Source organism: Peromyscus californicus, unplaced genomic scaffold (assembly GCF_007827085.1).
Source record: "Peromyscus californicus insignis strain IS unplaced genomic scaffold, ASM782708v3 Scaffold_2__1_contigs__length_46816999, whole genome shotgun sequence".
Taxonomy (NCBI): domain Eukaryota; kingdom Metazoa; phylum Chordata; class Mammalia; order Rodentia; family Cricetidae; genus Peromyscus; species Peromyscus californicus.
In genome coordinates this window covers 6,699,676-6,722,747 of record NW_026294540.1, presented here as the reverse complement: position 1 = coordinate 6,722,747, position 23,072 = coordinate 6,699,676, and the positions used below count along the sequence as shown (strand labels likewise).

At 45.4% G+C, this 23,072-nt stretch overlaps 1 long non-coding RNA gene across 1 annotated transcript in view; it reads right to left on the bottom strand.

Annotated features, from left to right (window-relative positions):
• Positions 1-382: 382 nt before the first annotated feature.
• LOC128120910 (uncharacterized) overlaps positions 383-23,072 on the bottom strand; it is a 64,711-nt gene continuing 42,021 nt past the window's right edge. The window contains exon 4 of the long non-coding RNA XR_008222000.1: positions 383-2,869. This is a non-coding gene — a long non-coding RNA (uncharacterized LOC128120910). The remainder of the gene's footprint in view (positions 2,870-23,072) is intronic.

The following is a 23,072-nucleotide window of genomic DNA, read 5'->3' as shown; positions in this document are numbered from 1 at the left end:
TGCTAAGACACAGGAAGAACTCTGTGCCAGCAGCCTAAGTCACCACTAGCTGCTGTCATCTGAGAAATTCTCTTCTGCTTGTAGGAAAGCCCCTTCATGTCTCCAGCCCTTCATCTCAGGGCTGAAAAGTGCCAAATGGTAGTCATCCTTCTAGATCCTTCCAGGGCTCTCAAAGAGAGCTCCAGAGATCCGAAGGGTGCCTGCCACAAGATCAAACTTTCATAACATGACTAAGGTACTGTTTCCCTTTTCTCTCTCCCATACTCATTATTGTACAGAGGAACTCTGCAGAGATTCTGGGACCTGAGACCTGCAACAGAATAAGGTGAAGCCATCAGGACTCCTATGGTTGACATTCAAATGACTTGTAAAGACACAAAGCAACGCTCTCCTTCACTTTTATTTTGATTTGAGGAGATACTATTTTCATAAAAAAATATGTCTTATGTTAGCATTGCATGGGTCTCCTACTGCTTTTAAATACATTTATATGAGTATTTTAAACTGCGTCCTTCAAATTTCTGGTGTAGTCCGTATGATTACGGCTCTGCCTGTACATCTGCATTCTTTGCAGTGGTCAGGAGTGTTTCTGAGGGAAAGGTGTCTAGAGATCAGTGAATTTTAAAATGGCTAGATTAAATAGAGTATTTTATTGTGTTGTCCTTGAACTCACAGAGATCCACTTGCCCGTGGCTCTGCCTCCTGGGTGCTGGGATTAAAGGTATGTGCTGCCATATCTCTTGCACATTTCATCCATGTCACATTTCCTTTATCCATCCTTCCACTCCTGGAAGCCCAGGCTGGTTCCATGACTTAGCTACAGTGCAGAGCACTGTGGGCCGCATTGGTGGTAATGCGTCTCTGTGCTGTGTTGAGTTGGAGTCATTGGGTAAACACCTAGGCATGATATACGTGGGTCACGTGGCAGGTCTGTCCATTTTCTGAGAAACTGCAATACCTTTTCCGTAAGTGCTAGACTGATTAACCTCCCCTTTCGTTCACATTGTAACCACACCAACATTTGTTGTTCCTTATTTTCTTAGTGACCAGCATCCTGACTGGGGTAAGATGGACTTTCACTGAAGTTTTGATCTTCACGCCACTGCTGGTTAATGAAGCCGAAGATTTATCAAATGTTTGCTGCACATTTGTACTTTATCTTTCGAGGATAATCTGTTAGCTCATTTGTTGAACGAAGTTATGTCATCGGCAGGAAAATGCTTGCGACTATAATCGTAGTAGCAAATCAATATAACATATGTCTTCCCTCATGTTTCCTAGATTTTATACTCGACTGTTCCAACATTTTAAAAAATGGCAGTTCATATAGCACCTCTTGGGGCTGAGACAAGCATGAAAAACTGAAGGTTTATAGTGTTCAGCGTGTACAGACAAGGCTCTTCCTCATCTGACCTGAGGGCAGCAGAGGGCAGCACCCCATAGTCAGTGTTTGAGACATCTGCACCCTCACCTGCTTTGTGCTTATATGTCCTTACCTTGATTCTCCATTCACTTGTCCCTCTTAATGCCAGGGCAAGCTCTACCCAGGCCAGTGGAGTGGGTGTACTTCATTAGTGTCTGTCTCCCCCAGCCCGTACTCAATGGTCTCCTCTTCTTCATAGGACAACCACAATGCCTGTGTGTGTGTGTGTGTGTGTGTGTGTGTGTGTGTGTGTGTGTGTGTGTGTTTCTCGGTGGACCCACTTTGATCTGGTTAGACCAGGGGCTCTGTCTGGTCCTTGGATACCTCCCAGCATCCTACAGAGAGCCTGGCGGTAGCAACTGCTCTTTAAGTGACTCTTGTAAAATTGAGACAAATAAACCTGCACTGAGCACTTCGAGCATTTTGTAGGTAATAACCCCCTTTCTCCAGTGTGTGGTTTTTTTGTGTGTGTGTGTCTTTATCAAAAATCAGCAGGCTGCAGCTGTGCATGGTTTTCATCTGGACATTCTGTCTTATTAACTGATCTCTGCTTCTGCCTTTGCGCCGGCACAATGCTGTTGCTTACCCTGTGGCCATGTAATATAACCTCCAACGGGGTGTAGTAGCATTTTTTTCCCTTAAGACTGAACTATCCAAGGTCTTGTGTTTCCAAATGAATTAAAAAATTTTTTTTCTGCTTCTGTAAAGAATGATGTTATAATTTTTATGGGGATTGTATTGACTGCATGTCTCTTTTGTTAAGATAGCCATTTTCACAGTATTAATTTTCCCAACCCATAAGTATGTATATACACACCATATTTTCTTCATCCATTCATCTGCTATGGATTTTTTCAGTGGGAGATGACGTGGTTAGGTTATGGCGGACAATGCTACCTCCTTTAGTTCTCACTGCATCCAAGCTGGTAAGTAGGCAACCATTACTTCCATGGGGCAGATGAGAATGTAGAGACTCACAGAGGTGAAGGAGCTGGCCCAAGGTCGCACAGTCAAGCAGAGGCAGAAACAGAATTCTAACCCAGGTCCACCTGTTTTCTATCCCTTCCAAACAATATATGCAAGAAGCTTCTTATTGTTGTGTATGGCAGGCGTGAGGCGGAGAGCCCCACACCACAGAGAAGCCTGACCATGTGGCTTAAACACAACAGGTGTTTCTTTTCTCACAGTTCTCAAAGTGGAAATTTAAGAGCCAGGTACTGGCCAGTTTGGGTTTTCATGAGGACTGTTCCCTGCAGTTGAAGATGGTCACCTCCGTGCTGGCCAGAGACAGTGAGGAGAGGTGAGGGAGAGAGAGTCTCCACTGTGTCGTTGTGAGGTCACTAGCCATGGAATCGGGAGGCCCACCATTGTGACTCACTTAAGCTTAGTTACCTCCGGAGTGCCTCTGTTGCTGTTAGTTACGTTCACACGGCTGTGACCAAACACCTGCGAGAAAGAAGAGAAAACAGGATTATTTTGTCTTGTGGTTTCACAGCAGTTCCTTAAGGCAGGGACAGCCCTGCAGCTGGAGGGCCTCTGTTCTCAGCCAAGGAAGTGTGTGGTGGCAACTCCTCACATGCTTGGCTGTACCAAAAGCAGAATGTGTACACCCGAGGAGATTTCAGAGGCCACAGTGACCCAATTCTGCCAACCAGGCTCCCACCACCCCAAATTTCCAGATCTCCCAAAACAACATCATCAGATCAAGAAACAGTGTGCAACCCCTGAATTTGTGTAGGGCACGGCCCGATTCAAACTGTCCTAACCTTCAAACACAGCCACACAGGGGCTGAGGGCTTCAAGGAACAGATTTTTAAGAAGTGTGTGTATGTGGTTTCCTGTGAAGGCCAGAAGACAGCATCAGGACCCCTGGAGCTGGAGCTCCCCATGGTTATACGCCATTTGGTGTAAGCGCAAGGGAATTGAACTCAGGTTGTCTGAAGGAGCAGCAAGCGCTCTTCACCACTCAGCCACCTTTCCTTTCCATCCCAGAGGTCTCTCTGGACTTTGAGGAACACAAACATTCAGTCTCTAGCAGAGTCTTTCCCAGTTTTTCCCTTCCCTCATCTGGATTCTACTCCACACACCCTCCTGACAGACGGAGAAGCCGTTCATGGCGAAAGCAAAGAGACAGAGAGACAAAAGACGAAAATACTCAACCAAGCAGCAAATATTTACCGACTGCAGATCCCTCCCTGACTTCCCACACAAATGCAAACAGACCAGAACTTCCACTACTGTCTTCTCAGATTATTGCACTAAAACTCTTTGCCACCAGAATTCTTTTATTAGTGGAATGATTAGATGTTTTTCTTTCAACGAAGTCATTACCGGAGCAGGAGCCTGTGGCCATCTCAAGCAATACCTCACAGAGTAGCTTAAGCCGACAGCTTTCTCTCATTCCTCTGGCGGCAGGGACTACATTAATCTGCTTTCCCACCCTTAATCGTATTATTTTTTTTAACTCCCCCAAAACATTTTAGTGCAGCAAAATGAGAATATTTAGAAGAAAAATAAACACCAACGTTCTCCCCATTCAGAGAAGAGAGCAAACTGCGATTCTCTTTGTGGGTCCCCCATCCGCATATCCTCGTGATTATTGGGATTATTGATTTACCAAAACGATAGCCAGCCCAGTTTGTGCCCTTCCCTTCAGTGCAGAGAGTGCCATGGGCATCTTTCCGCTCCCAAAGTACAGGATTCCCTTTTAAACGTCTGCCTACGATTCAGTGATGTCAACGGACACCTCATTGATTTAGGAGCGGCCCCACTGTCAAATACTTAGGCTGTTTCTCACTTTTGTTCTTATAAATGAAGCCGACATAAATAGGTGTCCTGGGAGCTCAGCATTTACACCTGTTCAAACTTTCTTTCCTAGAAGTCGCAGTTGTGAGTTAATGGATGCACATCATTTTGTTGGTATTACTGCTTAGTCACATACTTTACTCTCAAAATGGAGGTGTTTTTTTTTTTTTTTTTATCTCTTTGTTTGTCTCCTTTCGGGAGACATCTTCAGGGAGATAGGTAAAACACAGAAATTTAAACAAATACAACTCATCATCATTATACCCGGAGAGCTAATTGATCTTGGAATTGTAGTGCCTATTTAATTAGCTTGAATTCAATGGTATTTTGTCAAATGTAGAACAACTGATTTTTAAGATACACCATTATTTGAGGTGAAATTAACAAGAGGGAAAAAGTAAAACCTCTTCTAATTAAGTGACGGCACACTGCCTCGGCAACCCTGTGCAGTATCTCGGCCAGTCTCAGCGTTCTCCATGCGAGAGTCTTTGTCTGTTCTAAAGAATTTGGCAGTTTCCCTCATCTCCATTGCCCAAGGCTTGGTGTAGAGTACAACAAGAAACTGTTTTAAGGGCGAAGGTGATGATTCCATTGGTACGATGCTTACCATGCAGCCACGAGGACCCTCGCTGATCCCCAGCACCCACATAAAAAGTCAGGGATAGTGGTCCATGCGTGTAATCCTAGCACCATGGAGGCAGAGAGGAGATCCCCTAGAGCTCACCAGCCCTCAGCCTAGACTTTCCAACAAGCTCCAGGCCAGCGAGAGACCCATCTTCAAACAAGAGATGCTTACACCACCTGAAGAACCCAAAGTCGACCTCTGATCTCTACGTGCACAGCACTCATGCGCACACACATCCTCATACACAAATGAATAAATTCTTTTATTCATATCTCCGTGACAAAATATGACACAGCTTCATCTACTTGTGGTTGTTTCCATTTTGGGGGTTCAGCAAAGATTTGTTTGATAAAAGGAAACCAGAGTCATCCCCCTAAAATGACAATTTGTTTCGCTGGTGTCACACTTCTGTCCTTGCTCTATTCGGGAACAGAGACTTTTCATTTCAATGGGAAATCATACCATAGCATAATTTTTTAAGGACATTCTAAGTGGCAATTAAAACCAATGCGTCAAGTGCCAGCCACGTGACTGACTCGGCTAAAGTGGCATCAGTGTGAACCTCGTGACCAAGGGTGCTTAGGAACAGAGAATGAAACTCCAGCATGTCTATTGATTAACTGATGGAGAATTATAAAACATATCTAACTTGTAAAGAGCTTATCATAGAAAAACTGCATCTTAATGAAATATGATTAACAGAAGCCTCCAAAATTAATATTAAAGTGGTAGAACTATACAGATGCTTGTAAATTATTCCCCAGAGTAAGAGTGAGACAGGAAGGACCCTTTGCCTGTTGAAACTTCTCTTGGTACCATTGTCTACCTGCACCTCAGACAGAGGACACAGGTGCCACAATAGGAAATGGTTCTAGAGTCTGGAGATACATAGAAATGAATACTACTATTTTAATAGATGATACATAGGTGTTAGATGATTGATAGAGACAGATGGATATAGAGAACAGATGGATGGATAGATGAATAGATAGATAACAGGTAGATGGATAGATAGATAATAGATAGAAGATAGATAGATGATAGATAGATAGATAGATAGATAGATAGATAGATAGATAGATAGACAGATAGATAGATGCATAGAGACAGTAGATGATTGGTAAGTGGAGATAGATGGCTATAAATGATAAAGAAATAATATAGATGGATATAGATAAACAGCAAATATATTTTACAGATATAGATATAATCTCAACATGGTCTATAACCACAAATCCAGAGAACTATTCTCTGTTCTTGAAAGTAAGTCTTAGAAAGAGACGTTTAGTTCCCCCAACATGGTAGGGAATTCCAAGAGCCATTTTGAATTTTGAGGTTGTAATCTTGACGTTCTGATCTAGGATAGAGCTGGGACACGGGGGGGGCTGGGGGGAGGGGAACCTAGCAAAGGACTGTAAGTGAGGGAAGAGGAAATGGACAACAGTGGGGAAAAGGTTGTAACCTCTGCCTCACTGGAATAGAATCCTGAAGGAACTAAGAGGTAGATGGCAAAGTCCTTGTTGTCTCAATCCCTGGACTTGCTGCCTGCTGAAGTCCACCATTTTCCCAGGATGCTGTGCATCCTTCTAGCCGTTGTAGATGCTGTCACAGGACTGGCTCCTGTAGCCATTTGAATATGGTCTGTCCCACCAAAATTCATATTGACCTTTGACCATCACTGTGGCAGTGTTGGGAGGTGAGCCCTTTGGAAGGGGATTACCTCATTAAGAGGGGCTAATGTCTGCTATAGCGTGAATTCGGTTTGTCCTCACGGAAAGCCATGTTGAAACTTATGATTGTTCAACATTGGGAGGCAAAGCTTAGTGGGAGGTGTTTGGGACAATGGGAGAAATATCTAGGTGACCTTTAATTTGTCATTGACACCCCAGATTCAAACATACACCACATGATCCATGAAAGAAATTATTAAGTTGGAATTCATTCAAATTTAAATTTTCCCTTTCTGTGAAAGACAAGAGAATGTGAAGACAAACCGCTGATCAACTCGCCAAAATTTACAGTGAAGTCCTAGAAACTTCACGACTCCTGAAGAACAATCGCAGAACAGAATTCAGATTTTAAAATGGTAAAACGATTCGAGGAGACACCTCGCCGAGGAAGACATACAGAAGGCAAATATGTATGCAGTAGGCATGTTATTAGAGAACTGTAAATCAAACAATCCTGAAGTTCCAGTTAGACCTATAGGACAGCTAATGCCCCAAGAGCATCTAATGGTGGTAAGGATGCATCTGGCCGTCTCATTGATCGCCAGTGGGAATGCAAGGCGGCACACCAACTTTGGATGTAAATTTGATTGGTTCCCTTGCTAAAAAGATGGTTTTGTGCTTGAGAGCACCTATTGCTCTTTCAGAAGACCCCTGGGTTCAATTACCAGCACTCACACGGAGGTTAACAACCATCCCTAAATCGAGTTCCAGGGGATCCAACTCCCTGGAACTTCTGACCTCTGTAGAAACCAAGCATTCATGTGGTGCACAGACATGCAGGCAAAATGTTCATACATAAAATAAAATGATAGTCTAATTTTAAGAATAAAAAATAACAAAAAATATAAAAATTAAATCTATGCTTACCATAGGATCTGGCCATTGTTCCTTGTCATTTCATGGCATTTACCCAAGTGAGCTGGGCATGGAAATCTGCACATGAATGCTTAAAGCAGCTGTATTCATAATCACCCCCAATTAGAAGCAACGAGAATGTCCTTTAGTAGGTAAGCAGATAAGTTGTCGTAAGGCCACAAAATGGAATGTTATTCAGTGCCGAAAGTAGAGGCTGGGGAGATGGCTTCCTGGATAAAACACACGCCACTCAAGCTTGAGGACCAGGACTTGGGTTCTCAGCATCCACATACATGCTGTGGGTGGCCTGCCCTGTGAACCAAGTCCTCAGGAGGCAGAGACAGGGCTGTCCAGGACAAGCTGGCTAGAGTAGCCATATGGTCAAGCTTCAGGATCCATTGAGAAACCTTGCTTTAATGGATAAAGAATATCCCTAACATCAACTTTGACACTCCACACACATATGTATAGAATGCACATGTACACATACATGCACCTACACACGGTCCAGGTCTTTCAGGCAGTGGAACTCTGCTTTGTGAAACTATCATGGTAAAGACTCATCATTACACATGTGTCAAAACACATAAAATTTCCAACACATAGAGTGGATCCAATTGTAAGCAATATAATTCATAATGACGTGCCAATGTTGACTCATCCCATAACAGCTCACGTCTTTCTAATACTTGATACTATTCAGTTGTGTGGATGCATGGCATTAATGTGTGTAGAAGGGATAGACCACTCTCTGCATTTTGCACTCAATATTTCTATAAACATAAAGCTACTTGGGAATTGTCTATGAAATATGAATAGCAGCCAGATAGGGTGGCCCACTCCTGCAATCCTAGCACTGAAGAAGCTGAGGCAGGAGAATCTTAGTTTAGACCAACCTAAGCTACATGGAGAGACCCTGTCTCTCAAATAAATATGTATGGCCGGGCAGCGGTGGCACACACCTTTAATCCCAGCACTTGGGAGGCAGAGCCAGGCGGATCTCTGTGAGTTCAAGGACAGCCTGGTCTATAGAGTGAAACCTAGGACAGGCACCAAAACTACACAGAGAAACCCTGTCTCGAAAAAACAAACAAACAAACAAACAAAACCTCCAAACATATGTACGATACATATGCAATTGATATATTAATTTAAAATTATAACCATTAGATATATTTGAGGATATATCTATAGATTTTGGAGTGCCTGTAGTCGGACTTTCTTTGGACCACGAGCTCCCAAATAATGACACAGAGACTTATTAATTATGAAAGTTTGGCCTTAGCTTAGGCTTGTTCCCAACTAGCTCTTAAAACTTAAATTAACCCATTTATATTAATCAACATCTGCCACGTGACTCGTTACCTCTCCTCAGTACAGTACATCCCACTTCCTCTGTGTCTGGCTGGCGAAGGCCCACCTCTCTGATTCTTCCCCAGATTTCCTCTCTCTCCCCGGAAATCCCACCTATCCTCCTCTGCCTAGCTATTGGCCGTTCTGCTCTTTATTAAAGCAATCAGAAGGTGCCTTAGGCAGGCAAGGAAGGACAGAGACATATCTTTACACAGCGTGATCAAACATCCTGCAACAATTGCCAATCCAAGACCCCAGATTGAATCATCTTTCCCTAAGATGTAAGATGACTCTGCTATAGAATGCTAGAGACAACAGGCTCCATGGCTGCCATTTAAATGCACCCAGAACTTAGCAAATGTCACCTGACTCAAGCAGCTCTCAGTAGCCTCATTGGCCATGCTCACCTCATGGGATCCTGGTGCAGATGAAATCACAACCCTTCCAGTCCCTAGCACGTTTTAACTCCCCCCTTTAAAGGCATTCTGAATATCCAAGGGTCATCAGAGATGGCTGAGTCTAAAACTCCTCACTTGGACTCACCAAGGCACAGAGAAGGAAATGCCTTATCCAAAGTTAGACATTGAGTAACTGATAACGAAGGCTCAGTGCAATGCTTTTTCAAGACATGAAGTACTCAGTACGCAGCCTCTCACCTCTCTCCTGACTCTGTGGAGCCCTGGAGAAACACAGGTGTGTTAGATATTTCCTCAATGCTGTGGCAAAATAATCCCATGAAAGCAGCTTTGGAAAAGGATTTATTTATTTGCATCCACGGGGTACAGTCCATGACGGCAGGGAAGGTGTGGTGGCAAGAGCCTCTGGGAGCTGTCCACACAAGCTCTGGAGTCAGGAAGCAGAAGGATGAATGTTGATGCTCGGCCCACCCTCTCTGTTCCACCTCACCTGAGCCCCAGTGCAATGGATGTTAGGGTGTGTTTTCCACTTCAATTACCCCAGTCTAGAAACTCCCTCACAGACGCGCCCAGAGAGCTGTCTGCTGGGTGATGGTGGATCCTGTCATGTCAATCAATATTAAATGTTGCAGGAGGCCTGTGAGTGCAGTCAACATTGCAGGCTGTGGATCTCTAACAGGGTCCCGAGTCAGCGTGACACAACCATCGTCACTAGATCAATATTATGACACGGCTCATAAGAAAGCTAACTGGGACATACATGGTTACCAAGAACGCTTTTGTTTGTTATGCTTCTTCTTATGGACCTTAAGCGAGCAATCCTGAAGTGTAGGGACCAGGAAGCTGTCACCCCATGGATGAGACATCCAGCTTCCCACCAATCGCGAGATACCTCAAAACCATCTCTGTCAAATGAAGTTCAGTCTTCATATTCTCTTCTCTAATCTTCTGTTTTCATCTTTTCCCAAGAACCCTTCCCCCCTGAAGAGTCATTTCTTGACAGGTCCTTTTAAAATCATGTGTGTATGCATTCACATGTGTAAGCGTGGGGTGCATGTACCATGGTACGTGTGCGGAGGGCAGACTACCACAGATGGTCCTTGCTGTCCACCTTGTTAGACATGGGGTCTCTTGATGTTTGTTTCTGTGTGTACCCAGACTAGCTGGCCTAGAAGCTGCTCGAGATCCTGGTGTACATCTTCCATCTTGCTGTAAGTACCACGCTCTGCTTTATGTTGGTTGAGATCTGAACTCAGGTCCTCACACTTTCATGACAAGTACTCTACCCAACAAGCCACCTTCCTAGCCTGGATTCTCTTATTAAAGGATACATTTCTAAATTAAGTCTTCATAGTAAATATACAGAGCATTGGGTTTCTTCATGACATTTTCATTTGTATGTGTTCCTTTCCTTGTCCCCCACTACTGGGTCCCTTCATGTCCCAACCCCAATTAGTCTTGCTCTGTCTTCATGCTATTTAAATCTAAGTTCTGCATACGAGAGAGAAAATATGTGATGTTTTTCTCTTTTTCCCTCCCAGTATCCTCTTATCTCCCCATTCTATCCCCTACATAACCCCTTTCTGTCCCCCACATAACCACTTTCTAATCTATTTAAATCTATGTTCCACATGTAAGAGAAAACATGATATTTGTATTTCATTGAATACAATGATGTTCAGATTCATCCATTTTCCTGCAAAGGGCATAATTATATTCTTCCTTATGTCTCAGTAAAACTCCATTGTCTATACCACATTCTCTTTATCCATTCACCTGTTGATGGACAGCTAGGCTATTTCCATACCTTGGCCATTCTGAGCAGGGTCATAATAAAAAAAAATGTCCTTTCCAGATCTTTCTACTCACCTCTTTGCTTCCATCCAGACTCCTCCCTCCCTGATCACAGAATAACACCAGTTGCTAGCATCATAATGCACTGACTGAGCTCTCCTCAGGCTTATTTCCTGAGCTGCTACAGAGTCTATTGTCCAAGTTCACGCTCCCTTTGCAGGACAGCTTATGTAAAGACTCTTTAGGCCCATCCCTGGCTCAGAGCCCTCAAAGGTGTTGACTGAGCCCTTCAGCCATGCAAAGACCCTCAGGTAGGCTCATGCCTGACATGGATCAGTGTGCAGAGTGAGAAGGAGGAGAGAGGAGACGAAGTTAGAAACCTGGGTAGGGGCTGGGAATCAGTGGTGCTTGGTAAACAACTCCAGGGACTTTGGCTTTTATCTGGAGCACACATGGGAGACCACCAGACAATGCTGAGTAGAGAATCCTGTTTCAGCAGCTCTGACGCTTTAGAATGATGGGTGCGAAGGTGCATTTGACAAGACTAACAATAATCCAGGGGCGAAACTACAGCAGCTCCCAGCAGGTCCAAGACTGCACTAGATCTGCCAGTTTTCTAATGAAATCCCATTCTCTCTTTCTTGCTTGCTGACACATGAATATGAGTCTGCTCATCTGGGAACTACATTTCCCAGCATCCCCTGGGGCAAGATGCACTCATTTGACTAAGGTCTAGCTAATGGAATGGGTGCAAAAGTGATATGGCTAGCATCGCTTCGTGTGCTTGGAAAAAAATATGTGTACGGTGTCATTTTCCTTGGTTCCTATTTACAAAGGGTGTGCAAGGATGTGCACTCATGCAGCAGAGCCACATGAATGAGGACAACGCTTCCAGAAAGATACTGAGTCCCTGAGGGAAGGTGTGGAACGAAGCCAAGAATAATACATAAACTATCTCTTTTAATCCACTGTAGATGGGGGTTCTTTGTTACAGCAGTTTCAACTTTACCTCGACTAATACATACTCTTCAGTAAGGCTTGTCAGTCTCACGTGCATTACAGCAGGGTGGGGAATAGGGATGCCATACAATGTAACATTCACCATCCCGTCCCCCAGACGCTCTTTAGCCAAGCTCTGCAGGGACTTTCCAGGCAGTCTTTCCCATTAAGTCCCTTCCTGATAAATTTTCTTTTGATACATTCTCCCTCCCCTGCTAGAGATACATCTACAGCTTCCCAGTGCCTGGAGACATCTGCAAAATGTATCAAGCAAACAAGTGTTTCTTTCTTTCTTTTTTTTTCAATCTCCATCACAGACCAGCTCCCTGAAGTGGCCCGTGTAAATCCAAAGGTCTGGTAGACCATTCTTAAAAAAATAAAGATACACCTAGCCCAGGCCATGGTCCTCCCACAGTGGATTACAGAACCTCTGAAGTCCCCCTGACACCTCCACACCCCATGTGTGGTGGTTTAAATAAGAACAGCTCCCATAGGCTCATATATTTGAATACTTAGTCATCAGGGAGTGGCACTGCTTGAGAAGGACTAGGAGGCATGGTCTTGTTGGAGTAGGTGTGTCTTTGCTGGAGGAAGTGTGTCACTAGGGGTGGGCTAGGGTCACTAGCCAGGCCCAGTGTCTCTTTCTCTTCCTGCTGTCTGAGGATCCAGATGTAAACTCTCAGCTACTGCTCCAGCACCTTGTCTGCCTGCATGCCGCCATGCTCCCTGCCATGATGACAATGCACTAAGCTTCTGAAACCGTAAGAAAGCCCCTAGTTCAATGCTTCCTTTTATACGAGTTGCTGTAGTCATGGTGTCTCTTCACAGAAATAGAACAGTGACTAAGACACCACCCTCATTTGTCTTGTTGCCAAAGTCTGTGCCAGCCCATCTCCCTTCCTGAGAAATACTCTATGCAGAAACAGGGAGGCAGCGTAGCAGAGAATCTATTTTTCTCAGTCTTCAGCAAGCTTTATGGCTCGCCCCTGGGAGTTGAGATCCTTCTCCCTTTTACTCTGACACATAATCATACAGTGACCACCCTATGCATCTATCCGCAGGGCTCTTTCTCAGAACCTGAGCTCAGGCACACATAGCCAGCAGAGCTGGAAGATGCCAGGTTCGACGCTTTTCTGGTTTCTAAGCCCAGTCTGCAGCAGCGACTCCCCGTTCTCTGGCTCATGCCTCTCCCACGTGCTGGTTTTTTGTGTTTCTCCCTGCACGTCACAGTGGGTTTGCTGTGCTGACTCATTTCCTGTCTGCTTTTATGGTCTGTTGTGTTCACTAATGACACTTCGGGGCGGGCTGTAACTGCGTTTGGAAGAAGGCTGCCCGGAAGCCAAGCTGTAGCAAGGTACATACAGTCAGGACTGACTATCATGTCAAGACAGGTCGTATCTTCCTGCTGAGAGAGACACGATGTCTTACAGGGCCATTAGCTTAAAGAGTAGCCATGGCTTGCTTATGTTCACACCACTACCACCTGAAATATGAATACAGAAAATGCCACATAGGATGTTGGAGAGGATCCCCCAAGTTTTTCTTAGTATCTGTCTGGGGTTAACTCTTCTACCACCTCGCAGGGAAAAAAGGAGTGGATTGGAATAAGGGGGTATCCCCTATGGTTTTAGGGGGCTCTGTGTAGATAGATGCCTGTGCGTATACAATGTTGACTAGATGAGTTAGGTACCTGGAAGCATGGGCTGTACACACATGGTGATGTCATCACATGCTTTGGTGTGTCTCATCATCTGTTTATGCTTTATCAGTCCTTGTGTATCTCTCCAGCCCACCTCACACTGTTCTTCCATCCTACAGTCTAAACATCCAGCTAATCCCCCTCTAATCCACAGTGTTCATTCTCTTTGGATTTCTGAGGCCTGTTGTCTACTGTGGGGCAAAAAAAATAAATTAATTAATTAAATATAAAATCCATAAACAAAGAGTTCATGAGCTTTACATAAGTTTTATTACATTCTATTCTTTTCCTAAGATTTATTTGTTTTTATGTGCATTGGTGTTTTGCCTGTATGGTGTGATGTCTGTGTGAGGGCACCAGACCCCCTGGAACTGGAGTTACAGATAGTTATGAGCTGCCATGTGGGTGCTGGGAATTGAACCCGGGTCTTCTGGAAGAGCAGCCAGTGATCTTAACCACTGAGCCATCTCTCCAGCCCCAGTTACATTCTATCCTAATTATTCTATTTTATCATTATTGTTGCTGTCACACTATGGCAGATTTAAGAATTAAACTGATCATAGATATCAATAGGAGAAAACACGCTATACGCAGGGTTCAGTACTGTCTCTGGTTTCACACCCGCACTGGGGACCTAGAAATGCATTCTCAGACAACGGGGGACTCCTCTCCTCCCCTCTTGGAGCCCCTAATCCTGCCCCTCTCTGTCTTTCCAACTGTCTTTGCCTCTGTTATTGCATGCCTGGCCCTCTCTCGTGTCTCTCTCTTTTGTTGTTGTGTTGTCTACATTTTGTAATGAAAATACAGAGGGAGGAAGATGACCTTTGGCCCAAATGACCCAGCCACACACCGTAAGTTGTTTGTGTCACCTGCAGCCGGCACCACCCTTCCCTGCCCACACCCTTCCCACTAGTGTGCCCCTCACTCAAACCCTGCGCGTGTTGGCTGCTCACAGCTCACACCCATCTACCTTGCTCGAGGATGCCTGCATGGTTCCATCAAGTCCCAGGAGAAATCCTGATCTAACAGGGAACTCGTGTGAGATCTGAGGGTGACTCCCCGCCCCCCCCCCCCCCACCACATTACTCTCTAGAGAGAAAAGAGCGGGAATGGGGGTTGTGGGGAGAAGAAGGAGCCGGACAAACGGGATTCCAGGAGGAAACTAGCCTGAATCCCCGTGTGTGGCTTTGCTTTTCAGGATCTCAGTCTAGACATTATTGAATCAGACGTGGAACATAGGCTCAGTCTGACTGCAAAGCCTGGGGATTTTCCCCACACACCACACCGGGTGTTGGCGCTACGATTCACGCTCATCCGGGGATGGTTTCTCTGTACCTTTCTCCAGAGGTAGCAGTGAATGGGAACTGTTTGTTTGTCTAAGAGTAGAAACTAACCGTCTGAGACTACGAAGCACATAATGGACACTGTGCCTGTTACATTACATTTTATGGTTTTATAGCAATTACACTGCATTTTATGGTGTCATAACATATTACATTTTATGGCTTAATATCAGCTTTAATACAAGACACCGTGGCCCAGAATTTTAACCAGGGGAAGGTGGTAGAGTGGCCATGAACTTTCTGCATGACCACATGCCTGCCATGACCAGTAGAGGGCCAGGAAGGGGACTCCAGACCAGAATGACATCCTAGCTCTATCCTATCACATGCTAAAGCCCCAGTGAGTTTCCGGACATTGCCGACCATGCCACGCCCTTTCACAACTCCATGCCTTTACACCCACTCTTCCTTTAGCCAGAGGCCTTTCTTAGATATATTCTCAAATCGATGCATTCATTCAACAAACAGGAATTGAGAAGCTTCCATGCTTGGTGTTGTCCTGGCTGCTAAGGATGTGGCGGTGAGAATCCCGAGGTCTCTTCTCTCACGGAGTCCGCTTTCTAATGGGGTGGATGATAATGTATTCAGCCCTTCAAAATGCGTGCTCAGGATGCCTTCCCTGATGAGTCAACCAGTGAAGTTTGTTCCACACCTGCCACAGCAGCTGTCAGTGTCTATTCACTTTTCTGCCTTCCCGTGGGACAGGATAAAGTTCACTTTTGTGGCACCATCACCAAACAAAGTCTCTGGAAGTGTCTAGCAAGTTGATCAAATAAGTGAATGAATGAAACAAGAGACGATGGATGGTGAGTGAGGGTGAGAGGTGCCAGGAAGATCCCACTGCCGCAGGGAAGCATTTCCAGTATGGACGCTTCGAATCTCACTAGGAGGAATTCACTCCTTTGGGAGAAGCCCCCTGGCGACCTGCCCACCGGAACTCACATAAAATATTTCAAAGCTGGGTGCAATGGCAGGAGCCTGTCACCCCAGTCCCAGCACTCCCGGGTGTAAGGATCCTGCTCTTACTCTGCCAGGTTTAATGCCTTACATCATCAGCGGGCGACTGCGTCCCCACCTTAAAAGGCCACACATGGACCCCTACTCTCTCTCTGCGCTCCTCTTTCTGTTTCCTCTCTGCCAGGCCTGGCTTCTCCGTCCTATTCCCTCTTCTTTCTAATAAAGCCCATTCTAACTCCGGTAGCCATGGCTCCTGACTCTTCCGCCGAACAACCAGCACCGATTATCATTTCATTTATCCTTTCACCACGGGAGGATGGGGGCGGGACAGAGATGGGAGGACAGAAATCACAAGAGTCTCTGCCTCATAAACAAGGGAGAAGGAGAGAAGCAACTTCCATAACGTTGTCCTTTGAACTCGACACGTGAGCAGTGGCACACACACCTGAACAGGCTGGCTCACACACATCAGCACACACACGCATACACAAACACACACACCACCCACACACAAATTAACTAGTAATGAAATATTAAAGCAAAAGAGGAGAGAAGCCACTCTTCACCTGGGGATCCTGTCTGATCAAGAAAGTAGAGAGGCTAGGCAAGATACTGTGGGAAAGATGCAAGAGTCCTGATCTGGCCATTAGTTCTCATCCTGGCTCAGACACTAACTTGCTGTGCAGCTTCTGGCCAGGCTTTCAACCTCTCTGAACCCCAGTGTCACAAACTCTAAGACAGGGAGGCTGGAGTCATTTCAGTGGTGAGATGTCAGCCCCACTGTGACCCCTGTGGCCTTGGGTAAGCTTCCTATCCCAGGCTCCTCCCCTGTGCAATGAGGAGGCGTGACACGTGTACAATTCTCAGAGGACGGGGAAACCCTTAAGGACATATCATACAAATAAATCAGTTAGCACAGGACTGAGGACATCATAAGCACCAGGGGAGGCTAGCTAATGTTGAATTAATACTGAATGAACCAAAAGATGCAGGTTAGACTGTTAGGCATAGATACCATAAAAGACGCCAATAAAGATAAGGGCAGCCCCAGGTCAGGGATTTGCCGTGCACCAAACACTTGACTAAAAAGCTTATAAACACATGACCTTGCAGTGACCTTAGTGGGTGATATTATACAGCTCAGAGCAGGTGAGCCACATTTTTTCATCTATTTTTTTCTTCTCTCCCTTAGACTCCAAAGACATGTGTATTCTTCTACCTGGAGCTGCCCAAGGCTCTGCCATCTCCTCTTTTTCTTGTAAATCTTCTTTCTCTTGTTCTGGTTAAGTGTTAACTGTCAACTCTCCGTACCCTGGAATCACCTGGGAAATATCTTGATGGGGAATTATCCAGATGAGGTTGGCCTGTGGGCATGTCTGCAGGGGATTTTCTTGATCGTTAGCTGAGGTGTGAAGACCCACTGTGGCGATATTTTGAACAAATAACATCTACCTGAAGATCAGAGGACAGAAGAAGCCACTGGATCAAACATAGAGGCCAAGCAGTGGTGCCACACACCTTTAATCCTAGCACTCGGGGAGGCAGAGATCTATCTGGATTTCTATGAGTTCAAGGCCACACTGGGCTACATGAAATTAATCCAGTCTAAAAGAGAAACAGAGTCAGGCAGGGGTGGCTCACGCCTTTGATTCTAGCATTTGGGATCACACAATTTTAATCCCAGCACTAGGAAGGTTGAGACAGGAAGTGATATGGCTGGGCAGAGAAAGGAATATAAGGCGGGAGGAGACAGGAACTCATACTCTTTCAGGCTGAGGAGTTGGTGAGGTAAGAGGTGGTGGCTGTGGCTTGCTCTGCTTCTCTGATCTTTTAGCTTTTACCCTGATGTCTGGCTCCAGGTTTTTATTATAAGACCAATTAGCATTCGTGCCACAGCAACCCACCTTGAATGTGGACGTGCGGATGGTGCCATTCTGTGGGGTAGTGACAAAAGCTAGCCGGACATCAGTGGAAGGTAAACAGGCAGCGTGGGCTCCTTTGTTTCTCTTCACTCTGAACTTTGCACATTGCCTTCTCCTTGATGATGGACTGCAACCTGCAACAGTAACATAAAACAGAACCTTCCTTCCCTGAGCCGCTTTTCCAGTGAGAGTGTTTTATCACAGCAACAGAAACAAAGTGAGGACATTTGCAATGCGCCTTGGATAGCTCCTACTGCTCAGTCTTCAGTTCACTAATCTTTTCTTTGACCTTATCTAACCCACTGCTGGCACCGTTCATTATATTGCTGATCTCTTAACACCGAAAGTCTCGTCTCCAAAAGTTCAACTTGGGTCTTCAGTGCTTCTTTACTTCTTCCAGATGTTGAGGTTAAATCCTTACGCACGAGAGGTGAACCCTCCACCACCAAGCTTCACCCTGTGATCCCCACCCCCTTTTTGTTAACTTGGGGGATATGGTCAGACTAACCGCTTTAATGTCCTTGTCAGACCGCTGCAGCGTGGTTTTGTTTGCTTTTATTCTGGAGTGATTTCTACTGGTTAGTTCTTCTTGTCCTTGTGGCTGTGTTTCTTCTGCTTCTTTTCCTTTGATGTAACTATTTCAGAACACACTGGGAGCGGCTATGTTTATGGACTACTTCCCACGTCCCAACCCCCATGTCAAATGCATAAAGTTACGTGGTCATTATGGCACCCTTTGAAGAATTTATTGTCCTGATGCCCATCTTCCAGACAAGGAAACTGAAGTTCAGAGTTATGAGAGTCCATTACCAAATTTTAGGAGTAGCAAAAGGTCAAGGTGGAATAGGAAGCCATAATTTTATTTTTTGTTTTTTGTTTTTGAGCTCCAGAATCTGTAACTTTAAAACCCTATTCTATACTGCCTCTGCACGAAGAAACCCGAATCTAGATGAACCCATCCTCTCACTGATCCATATGCATGATGCTCAGGGCCGAGTAATTGGGGCTGCCAAAGGGTGCTGAAAAGCCATCCTAATGAGCTCACTCAGCTCCTCTTCTCTAATAGCATTCCCTGCTGGGGCCATGGGGGCCTCGTCTGTCAATATTGATGCCTGTCTGAGATGCTCAGAACCTGCCATGGATGGAGGAACAGAGATTGCTGAGACTTAAAGAGAGAAAGGGAAAAAGAAATGCAAATCCCCTCAACAAAGTTGCCCCTTGCAAACACAGGAACACCCCGTGCAGCTGATGGGGATGCAGTCAAAGGTTAACTGATATGCCAGCCAGCGCTCAAGTGCTTGGCTGGCCTCCTGCACCCAGTGTTCACTCCCCTGCCTCCTCAGAGGGACCATGGAAAGCTGGTGTCTTAGTTAGGGTTTCTATTGCTGTGAAGAGACTCCATGACCATGGCAACTCTTATAAAGGAAACATTTCATTGGGGTGGCTCGATTACAGTTTCAGAGGTTCAGACAATTATTATCAAGATGGGGAGCATGGCAGCATGCAAGCAGACATGGTGCTGAAGTAGTAGCTGAGAGTCCTACATCTTACAGGCAACAGGAAGTTGACTGAGACACTGGGTGGTATCCTGGAACATAGGAAACCTCAAAGCCCACCCCCACAGTGACACACTTCCTCCAACAAGGCCAAATCTATTCCAACAAAGCCACACCTCCTAATAGTGCCACTCCCTATGAGCTTATGGGAGTCAATTACATTCAAACGACCACAGCTGGCCTGATTGGGTGCTTCTGCTTGGGCAAGTGGAGAAAGCCTGTTTACCAGGTGTGCTCCTTGGAAAGTTGGGATTCTGTTAGCCACAGGCCCTGCTCAGCCTGTAGTTCCTGGAGGGCCAAAACCAGGGGGTAGGAGGAAGTGTTTCTGCAGGGTAGGGTAGGAAAAACAAAACTATCCTCACCAGAACCCTGATGAAGTATGAAGACTATTGTCTGTGGAGTGGGAGAGACTGGAATCGCGTTCACAATAAGCAGCTGTTAGCTGGGGATCTGTGAACTCAGCACTCATTCATGCATCAGCAGCAAGGACTGTATGTGGTCATGGAACATAAATATAATGCCAAACATAAAGCCTGGCACTGAGCTATCCTTAGGGAATACAGGAAATCCTGATGGCTGGCTCAGGGGCCACTACCCTGGCTATCTTGTCCACAGACAGAGTGATACTACTGTCTTGTAAGAGCCTCAAAGACTAGTTGACTCCAACCCTGTCACACACTGTCCACGAAGCCCTGGACAGTCCACACGATGTTTAATTTTGTATGTCAACTTGACGGGGCCAAGAGGGGCCCAGATAATTGACAAAATTATTTTGAGTGTGTCTGCAGGAGTGCTTCTGAATGAGATGAACATAGGAGCTGGTAGGCTTGGAAGAATGCACCCTCTGTATGGAGTTCTTCCAACAAATTAAAGACATAAGTTGGGGCTGGAGAGATGGCTCGGTGGTTAAGAGCACTGTCGGCTCTTCTGGAGGACCTGGGTTCAATTCCCAGCACCCACATGGCAGCTCACAACTGTCTGTAACTCCAGTTCCAAGGGCACCTGACACCCTCACATCTTACAGGCATACATTCAGGCTAATCACCAATGCACATAAAATAAAAATAAATTTTCAAAAAAAGACACAAACTGAGAGAAACAGCTAAGGGTCTCTTCCCTCAGTGTCCAGGCTGGAGCATCAGTCTCGTAGCTCTGGCTGTCCTGGAACTTACCATGTAGACCTTGCTGGCTTTGAATTCACAGAGATCTATATGCCTCTGCCCCTGCCTCCCAAATGCTGGTATTAAAGGCAAGCCCCACTATGCCCAGCCTGTAAACCAATGCTTAATAGAAAATGAATAAATCTATCTATCACCTACCTATCATTATCATCTATCTATCTATCTATCTATCTATCTATCTATCTATCTATCATCTATATGTCTACCTACCAATCTATCTATCTATCTATATATCATCTGTCTATCTAATTTATCTTTTAAGATTCATGTATTCATCCACGTTACTGGTTCTGTTTCTCTACGCTACCCTGACTCACCCCACTTTTCTACTTCTGCCTCTTCATCTGTGAACTGATGACAGTTGTTGCCACTCAGTAGCTTGTTATGATGACAGCAATTACAATATAGATTACACTACAGTTTGCAATGTGCTGCAAAACAGATTTAAAAACACACCAGGCTGTGTACTCAAAAGGAGCAGATTTCTCCATCTTAAAGGGGAGCTGCTTCTGGAATATGTGCAGAATGATTGACAGATGGAGGGCTGGAGGTACTTGCTGCCAAGCCTAATGGCCTGAGGTGAAAAGAGAGGCTTGACTCCTGCAAAGTTGTCCTCTGGCCGCTACATAAGGGCTGTGGCATTCTCCCCCCGCCCCACTGTGTCTGTGTTCAAATAATATTTATTTAAGAACTCACTCGGCAAACTCTACAATTTTTGATGGAATTCAGACACGTGTTAGTGGACTCCCCGGCATCTGTGTTAATTTGGATCTTCTGCGAAGCAGAGTTCAACATGCAAGGAATTAATTAAGGGGAAATGTCTGTGACAGATATGGGGAACAGGAGGGTCACCTCATGCAGGTCTCGTTCCAAATGAATGGTAAAGGGTCGGGGAGGAGGAGCGGAGAATGGAGCATCTTAGCCTACAGAGTGGACCTCTGGGGATCCTGGCCCCTCAGTCCCTGGCTAGTAGAGTCCCAGGTCTCCCCCACGAACCAGACAGCCTGAGGATTAACCAAGGCCTGAGCCAATCAGAGAGTCACAGTACCCTGGCTGTAGCGATTGGTGCATATGGGGACATGTGACCTGTTCTTGTCCAATCAGAGATGAGTCGGAGTTTTAGGACGAATCATAGGGAAAATAAACTTGTGTCTTTTCTCCAGATTTAAGAGAAGAGGGTTCAGGCCACTGGCATGGCAGGCCCTGATCACCACAGGAGGAGAGGGCAGGTGATCAGGGAAAGAGAAGCTGCGCGGTAAAGACACCAGCTTGTCTCATACCTGCTTGGAGCCCACTTCCGAATGCTTCATTGACTTCATTTCACTGAGACAACGTGTGCAGAAAATAGCCCAGATGTAAGAATAGAATTCGATGCCTTGACATATGAACACAACAGTGAAATAGTCACTATAATCAAGACAAAAGAATGTCCATAAGCAGGGCATGATGACAGGCATCTGCAACCCCAGCACTGAGGAGACAGAACTGGCGCAGCCTTTTCTGGGGCTTGTGGACCAAGTCAGCAGGGCTGAACGTGGAAGCTGTGGGCTCGTGAGACACTGTCTCAAACATGGAGGTGAAAAGTAGCTGAGGAAGGCCCTTTACATTAACTTGTGGCCTTCACACACATGCACACACAGTTCACACACAGTTCACACACACACACACACACACACACACACACACACACACACACACACACACACCTCAAAGAACACATCCAACAAACCCACTCCCAAGTTTCTTTCCGCTCCATTTAGTTCTTTCCTCCCAAGCCATTCCTGTGCCATCAGTGATCAGCTTCCTAGTCCACAGATGTTTTCCTTTTTGAGAACTTCATATTGATGGAATTGCACAGTGTATTTTTTTCTCTCACTCACCACAATTATTTTGAAACTGTGTATTGTTGCAATGTTGTGTTCTGTTGTGTACATCAAATAGTTTGTTCCCATTATTAAACAGTGTTTCGTTATATCATAGAACATACCATTCCACAGGACATATCATCCCACAGGACACATCATCCCACAGGACAAATCATCCCACACAGGACATATCATCCCACAGGACACATCATCCCACAGGACACATCATCCCACAGGACACATCATCCCACACAAGACACATCATCCCACAGGACACATCATCCCACACAAGACACATCACCTCACAGGACACATCATCTCACAGGATATACCCATTTGTATATTTACCCATTGATGGATGCATTAACGGCTGTTTTTGCTGCTTCGATCAATACCCAACAAAACAGGAGAAGAAGGGCTTATTTTATTTTAGCACATGTCTTGAATGGATATGGTCTGTCACGGTGGTGAAGGCATGGTGGCAGGAGCGTGAGCACCTGGTCACATGGCATCCGCAGTCAGGAAGCAGAAAGAGATGAACGCTGGTAC